Here is an 8,060-nt window from a genome sequence, read left to right on the forward strand (position 1 = left end):
TAATCCCGATAAGCACCCCAAATGGGAATACTACTCAATCATAGCTTGATGAAACTTAAATGATAGGCATTTGAGAGCAGATTACGAATATGACATTAAACTTTGGGTCCAAGAACCTAGGTGGTCTTTTACCTCCTAAAATCGCCTCCAATAGGTTATATGACCTATCAAAACAATGGGGAATCAAGTGATAGATTTTTTTGAGTTGAGTGCGTTATTCAACGTGGCAGTGTGGCGCACAACCCTCATATAGACGCCCTCCACCAAACGGCTGTATACACCAATCATGGGGTTAAATTAAAGGTATAAGGTTGTGTACTGCGAATTTGATATCATTATTCTGCTCATATATCTAGCGGACCACCTCACCCCAAAACAGTCGATCAACTATAATGACCTAACGGGACAGAGTGTGATTTAATTAATGTGTAGGCCGCCATAGCCCCGAAATTAAAACATTCAGCGGACAGCAGGAGCAGTGTTGCAACCTTGAACGATAAGGTTGCAATCATTTTTAGCTCACCGATAGGTCTATATATGGCAGTTATATCCAAATATGAACCGATCAAATTAACAAAGGATGTCGAAAGACCAAACACAATTCACTGTCCCAAATTTCAGCAAAATCGGATAATAAATGTGGCTTTTATGGGCCTAAGACCCTAAATCGGCTATATCCAAATCTGGACCGATCTGGGCCAAATTTAAGAAGGATGTCGAGGGACCTAACACAATTCACTATCCCAAATTTCGGCGAAATCGGACAACAAATGCGCCGTTTATGGGCCCAAAACCTTAAATCCCGAGATCAATCTATATGGCAGCTATATTCAAATCTGAACCGATCTGGGCTAAATTGAAGAAGGACGTCGAAGAGCCTAAATAAATTCACTGTCTCAAATTTCAGCGATATCGGACAAAAAATGCGCCTTTTATGGACCCAAAACCTAAAACCGAGATACCGGTCAATATGGCAGCTATATCCAAATCATGACCGATTGTGCCATTTTGCAGAAGTATGTCGAGCGGCTTAACTTAACTCACTGTCCCAAATTTCGACGACATCGGACAATAAATGCGCCTTTTATGGCCCAAAGCCTTACATCGAGAGATTGGTCTGTATGGCAGCTATATCCAAATCTGGACCGATTTGGACCAAATTGAAGAAAGATTTCGAGGGGCCCAAGACAACTCACAGTCCCAAATTTCAGCAAAATCGGATAATAAATGCGCCTTTTATGGGCCTCTGACCCTTAATCGGAGGATCGGTCTATATGGCAGCTATATCCAAATCTGGACCGATCTGGGCCAAATTGAAGAAGTATGTCGAGGGGTCTAACACAACTCACTGTCCCAAATTTCAGCAAAATCGGATAATAAATGTGGTTTTTATGGGCCTAAGACCTTAAATCGGAGGATTGGTCTATATGGCAGCTTTACCCAAATCTGGACCGATCTTGGTCAAATTGACGAAGGATGTCAATTTCAGCAAAATCGGATAATAAATGTGGCTTTTATGGGCCTAAGACCCTAAATCGGCGGATCGGTCTATATGGGGGCTATATGAAGATATAGTCCGTATAGCCCATCTTCGAATTTTACCTGCTTATGGACAAAAAAAGAATCTGTGCAAAATTTCAGCTCAATATTTCTATTTTTAAAGACTGTAGCGTGATTTCAACAGACAAACGGACGGACATGTCTAGATCGTCTTAGATTTTTACGCTGATCAAGTATGTATATACTTTATAGTGTCGGAAATGGATATTTCGATGTATTGCAAACGGAATGACAAAATGAATATACCACCATCCTTTGGTGGTGGGTATAAAAACGAATTTGATATTTAATTGAAGAGCCGTATGTTTGGGGAACTGCCCCACCAGAAAACACCTCCCTACTATATAAAAGCTTTTTGAAGTTTAAATTGATTGATTTTCGGGAAATTGTCCTTGGGGTCTATCCCACCTTAAAACAGAATATATTTTCCGATCATGCCATTATGGGGCTCATATAAAATATATTTGAAAGTAGAGCACGAAGCGTATATTTACATTAAGTGCCAAGTGTCTCCTCTAAACCGGAAATATTTACCAATACGATAATATATGACTCAAAAGAAAGGTATTTGGGAGTGGAGTACAAATTTACCCAGGAACCGAGAAGGGGCACACTTCTCACACATCAATGAAAGCTTTCCAATTCAAGTTTATATTCAATGATAAGGGACTATTTTTATTGACGAGATCGAATGGCGTGCCGCAGTGCGACATCTCTTTGGGGAGATTTTTTTACATGACCATGCATAGCAAATGTCGCCAGCATTAAGAGGGATCACCATCGCTGTAAATTTTGTCGGATGTTATCGGCAGGATTTGAACCCAGACGTTCAGCGAAATAGGCGGACATAGGCTGCGAATTCGATATACATATTCAGGGCGTAGTGCCCCAACCCTAAAAGGATCTAAGAGAGTTAAGGAAGGCGCAGCGGAGCGGGCACGGTTCGGCTAGTCCCAAATAAAAAAAGATTTCAATATAAATTCAGTTTAAAATGATTTTCTGTATTTATTTTAAATATAATACAATGCTTTTTATTACATTTCATTATAATAATTATAATCATTAAATATTTGTATATGCTATATTGAATTTTTCTTGTCAAATATTATATGTATATGTAGATATTTCAAATACGATCATATTATTCAAAAACAAAAGAAAAACTTAACAAACAAAATAGGAAGTTTGAAATTAGTTTCCGGGTTTCGTTTTAAATTACTCAATGGCTAATACTCAGATTTGATATCCATATGAAGATAAAATAAAAAAAAAAACAAAAAAAAAACAAGTAAGAGCGTGCTAAGTTCGGCCGGTCCGAATCTTATATACCCTCCACCATTGATCGCATTTGTCGAGTTCTATGCGCGGTATCTCTTTTTAGACAAACATAGAATATTGAATAAGAACTATTATGCTATTGGAGCTATATCAAGTTATAGTCCGATTCGGACCATAAATGAATGCTGAACATTGTAGAAGTCATTGTGTAATATTTCAGTTCATTCGGATAAGAATTGCGCCTTGTAGGGGCTCAAGAAGCAAAATCGAGAGATAGGTTTATATGGGAGCTGTATCAAGCTATTGATCGATTCAGACTATATTAGACACGCATATTGAGGGTCATGAGAGCAACAGTTGTACAAAATTTCAGCCAAATCGGATGAGAATTACGCCCTCTAGAGGTTCAAGAAGTCAAGATCCCAGATCAGTTTATATGGCAGCTATATCAGGTTCTATACCGATTTACGTTATACTTTGCATAGTTATTGGAAGTCATAACAAAACACCTCATGCAAAATTTCAGTCAAATCGGATGAGAATTGCGCGCTCTATTGCCTGAAGAAATTAAGATCCAAGATCGGTTTATATGACAGCTATACCAGATTATGAACCGATTTAAATCATACTTAGCGTAGTTGTTGGAAGGGCTACCAAAACACTTCGTGCAAAATTTCAGTTAAATCGGATGAGAATTGCGCCCTCTAGAGGTTCAAGAAGTCAAGACCCACGATGGGTTTATATGGCAGCCATATCAAAATATGGACCGATTTAAACCATACTTAGCGTAGTTGTTGGAAGGGCTACCAAAACACTACGCACAAAATTTCAGTTAGATCGGACGAGAATTGCGCCCTCTATAGGTTCAAGAAGTCAAGACCCAAAATCGGTTTATATGGCAGTTATATCAAAACATGGACCGATGTTAACCATACTAAGCGAAGTTATTGGAAGTGATACCAAAACACTACGTGCAAAATTTCAGTTAAATCGGAAGAGAATTGCGCCCTCTATAGGCTCAAGAAGTCAAGACCCAAGATCGGTTTATATGGCAGCTATATCCAAAAATAAACCGATTTTAACCGCACTTAGCACAGTTTTTGGATATCATAACAAAACACGTCGGGCAAAATTTTATTCCAATCGGATAAGAATTGCGCCCTCTAGAGGCTCAAGAAGTCAAGACCCAAGATCGGTTTATATGGCAGTTATATCAAAACATGAGCCGATTTAAACCATACTTAGCGTAGTTGTTGGAAGTGCTACCAAAACACTACATGCAAAATTTCAATAAAATTGGATAAGAATTGCGCCTTTTAGAGGCTCAAGAAGTCAAGACCCAAGATCGGTTTATATGGCAGCTATATCAAAACAGTCGGACGGACGGACGGACATGGCTAGATCGACTTAAAATGTCATATCAATCAAGAATATAAATACTTTATGGGGTCTTAGACGCATATTTCGAGTTGTTACAAACAGAATGACGAAATTAGTATACCCCCATCCTATGGTGGAGGGTATAAAAACATGGGATTATCTACATTTCTTGGTACGTATTTTATTAGATTTTTTTATAATTTGTGAAGGAAAATAATAAAATTTCGAAAAGCAAAGAAGAAACTAAACATTACATCTATTCTTTTGATTATAAGAAACACAACACATAGGGAGACCGCGGAAAGGCAAAGGGTAGGTTGTACTCATATAAGGAGCATTTAATTTTTGTTTTTACTAATATTTTTTTTTAAACAGTTTTACAGAATTGTTAAAAAAGCAATGTGTTGGTTTTATTTTAATTACTAGAAATATTACAAAAAAATTACATTAAATTTATTTTGGATGTTTACTAAATTATTATTATTAACAAGTTTTTTTTATTTAAATTTAATAAAAATGCAGTAAATTTTACTTTACATATAAAATGTATTTATTCACTTTTTTTTTGTTGCTAGTAAATATGTATATGTAAATATTAATCAATATCTATTTAGTGTGTTTTATTTTTGTATACTTTTTTTGTTTTATATATGGTTTAAGGGGTTTTCAGCTATTTTTTTCATTATGGATAAAACTCTGTGTCAGCAATAATTAACAATTTAATTTTTGGGGGTTGTGTTGGCTTTTGTTTTTTTCGTTTTTTTTTTTATTTAATTAAATTAACTAAATTCATTTAACTTTTTATTTAAGTATTCATATATGAATATTGTAGATTTGTTTGGTTTTTTAAATATTCTTTTGTTTGCTTTTTTATTTACCTTGATTTCCATTTTGCTTTTGGCTTTATTAAATTTTTCACTAATATTTTTCACAAAAATACTTTTCTATTATTTCTGTTTTGTATGCAGGTAATTTGTTATAATATTGTTGGTTTAGGTTTTTTGTCCATTATTGTTTTGGATTTCGGAAAGATTGGGAAGAGTATTTTTATTTATATGTATATAAAAAAAGGGTGGACATAAGCAATTAATGTTTTCAAATAGAAAAAAAAATAAAATAAAAACCAGTAAGGAAAGGCAAAAGTCGGGCGGTGGCGACTATATAATACCCTACACCACCTAGTGCATGTATTGGGTTGCCCAAAAAGTAATTGCGGATTTTTTATATAGTCGGCGTTGACAAATTTTTTCACAGCTTGTGACTCTGTAATTGCATTCTTTCTTCTGTCAGTTATCAGCTGCGACTTTTAGCTTGCTTTAGAAAAAAAGTGTAAAAAAGTATATTTGATTAAAGTTCATTCTAAGTTTTATTAAAAATGCATTTACTTTCTTTTAAAAAATCCGCAATTACTTTTTGGGCAACCCAAATTAATGTAAAGATCGGACTAAAACTGTGGCTTCTACATCCATGTCGGATGAAGGATATATATGGGAGCTATATCTAAATCTGAACCGATTTTTATGAAATTTTGCACACATATGTAGACGTCAAATAAAATACCTAATGCCAAATTTTGTGTAGATCGGACGAAAATTGTGGCTTCCACAACCATAAAAAAGCCATATCGGACATGGCTAAATCGAATCAGAAAGTGATTCTGAGTCGATCGATCCGTCGTATAAAATTTCAGGCAAATCGTATAATAATTGCGACGGTTTATATGACAGCTATAACAGGTTATAGACCGATTTGAACCATACTTGGTACAGTTGTTAGATATCATAACAAAATACTTTGTGTAAAATTTCATTCAAGATAAGAATTACGCCCTCTAGTGGCTCAAGAAGTCAAGATTCAAGATCGGTTTATATGGCAGCTATATCAGGTTATTAACCGATTTGAACCACACTTGGTACAGTTGTTGGATATCATAACAAAACACGTCGTCCAAAATTTTATTCCAATCGGATATGAATTGCTCCCATTAGAGGCTCAAGAAGTCAAGACCCCCGATCGGTTTATATGGCAGCTATGCCAGGATATGGACCGATTTCAACCATATTTAGCACAGTTCTTGAAAGTCATAACAAAACACCTCATGCAAAATTTCATTCCCATCGGATAAGAATTGCGCACTCTAGAGGCTCAAGAAGTCAAGACCCCAAATCGGTTTATATGGCAGCTATATCAGGTTATGAATCGATTTGAACCATACTTGGCACAGATGTTGGATATCATAACAAAACACGTCGTGCCAAAATTCATTCCAATCGGATAAGAATTGCGCACTCTAGAGGCTCAAGAATTCAAGACCCAAGATCGGCGATATATGGCAGCTTTATCAAAACGTGGACCGATTTAAACCACAAACACACCGCAGTTGTTGAAAGTGATACCAAAACACCACGTGCAAAATTTCAGCCAAATCGGATGAGAATTGCGCCCTCTATTGGCTCAAGAAGTCAAGACCCAAGATCGGTTTATAAGGTAGCTATAACTAAACATGGACCGATGTGGCCCATTAACAATCCCAACCGACCCACACTAATGAAAAGTATTTGTGCAAAATTTCAAGCGGCTAGCTTGACTACTTCGAAACTTGCTGAAATTTGAGATAGTGAGTTTTGTTGGGCCCTTAGACATCCTTTGTTACTTTGGCCCAGATCGGTTCAGATTTGGTTATAGCTGCCATATAGACCGATCCTCCGATTTAGAGTTTTAGGCCCATAAAAGTCACATTTATTATCAGATTTTGCTGAAATTTAGGACAGTGAGTTGTCTTAGACCCTTCGACTCTTCAATTTGTCCCTGATCGGTTCAGATTCGGAACCGATTTCTCGATTTAAGGTTTGGGCCCATAAAAGGCACATTTATTGTCCGATGTCGCCGAAATTTGGGGCAGTGAGTTAAGTTAAGCCCCTTGACATACTTCTGAAATATGGCTGAGATCGGTCCTGATTTGGATATAGCTGTCATATAGACCGATCTCTCGATTTTTGGGTTTTGGGGCCATAAAAGGCGCATTTATTGTCCGATGTCGCTGAAATTTGAGACAGTGAGTTTAGTTAGGCTCTTCGACGCCCTTCTTCAATTTGGTCCAAATCGGTCCAGATCTGGATATAGCTGCCATGTAGACCGATTTCTCGATTTAAAATCTTGGCCCCATAAAAGGCTCATTTTTAATCCGATTTCACTCAAATTTGACACATTGACTTAGATAAGATTTTTCGACATGTCGTTTATGGTTCAGATAGGTTTATTTTAAGATGTAGCTAATGTATTAGGTTGCCCAAAAAGTAATTGCGGATTTTTTAAAAGAAAGTAAATATTATTTTTTTACACTTTTTTTCTAAAGCAAGCTAAAAGTAACAGCTGATAACTGACAGAAGAAAGAATGCAATTACAGAGTCACAAGCTGTGAAAAAATTTGTCAACCCCGACTATATGAAAAATCCGCAATTACTTTTTGGGCAACCCAATACTTATTAATATTTGGTCCAAATCGAAACATATTTCGATATAACTGCTATGGGACATAAGGTATGCAATTTTCAGCGGATTTTGATGAATGGTGGTTTACATATATACCCGAGGTGGTGGGTATCCAAAGTTCGGCCCGGCCGAACATAACGCCTTTTTACTTGGTTGTTAGTACTCTGGGACTAGAAACATTTTTAATATATATTGGGTTGCCCAAAAAGTAATTGCGGATTTTTTAAAAGAAAGTAAATGCATTTTTAATAAAACTTAGAATGAACTTTAATCAAATATACTTTTTTTACACTTTTTTCTAAAGCAGGCTAAAGGTAACAGCTGATAACTGACAGAAGAAAGAATGCAAT

At 36.2% G+C, this 8,060-nt stretch overlaps 1 protein-coding gene across 2 annotated transcripts in view; it reads right to left on the reverse strand.

Annotated features, from left to right (window-relative positions):
* LOC106090293 (uncharacterized) overlaps positions 1 to 8,060 on the reverse strand; it is a 139,328-nt gene that overhangs the window by 21,377 nt on the left and 109,891 nt on the right. The window lies entirely within an intron of this gene.

This window comes from Stomoxys calcitrans, chromosome 4, assembly GCF_963082655.1.
Source record: "Stomoxys calcitrans chromosome 4, idStoCalc2.1, whole genome shotgun sequence".
In the NCBI taxonomy this organism is placed as follows: domain Eukaryota; kingdom Metazoa; phylum Arthropoda; class Insecta; order Diptera; family Muscidae; genus Stomoxys; species Stomoxys calcitrans.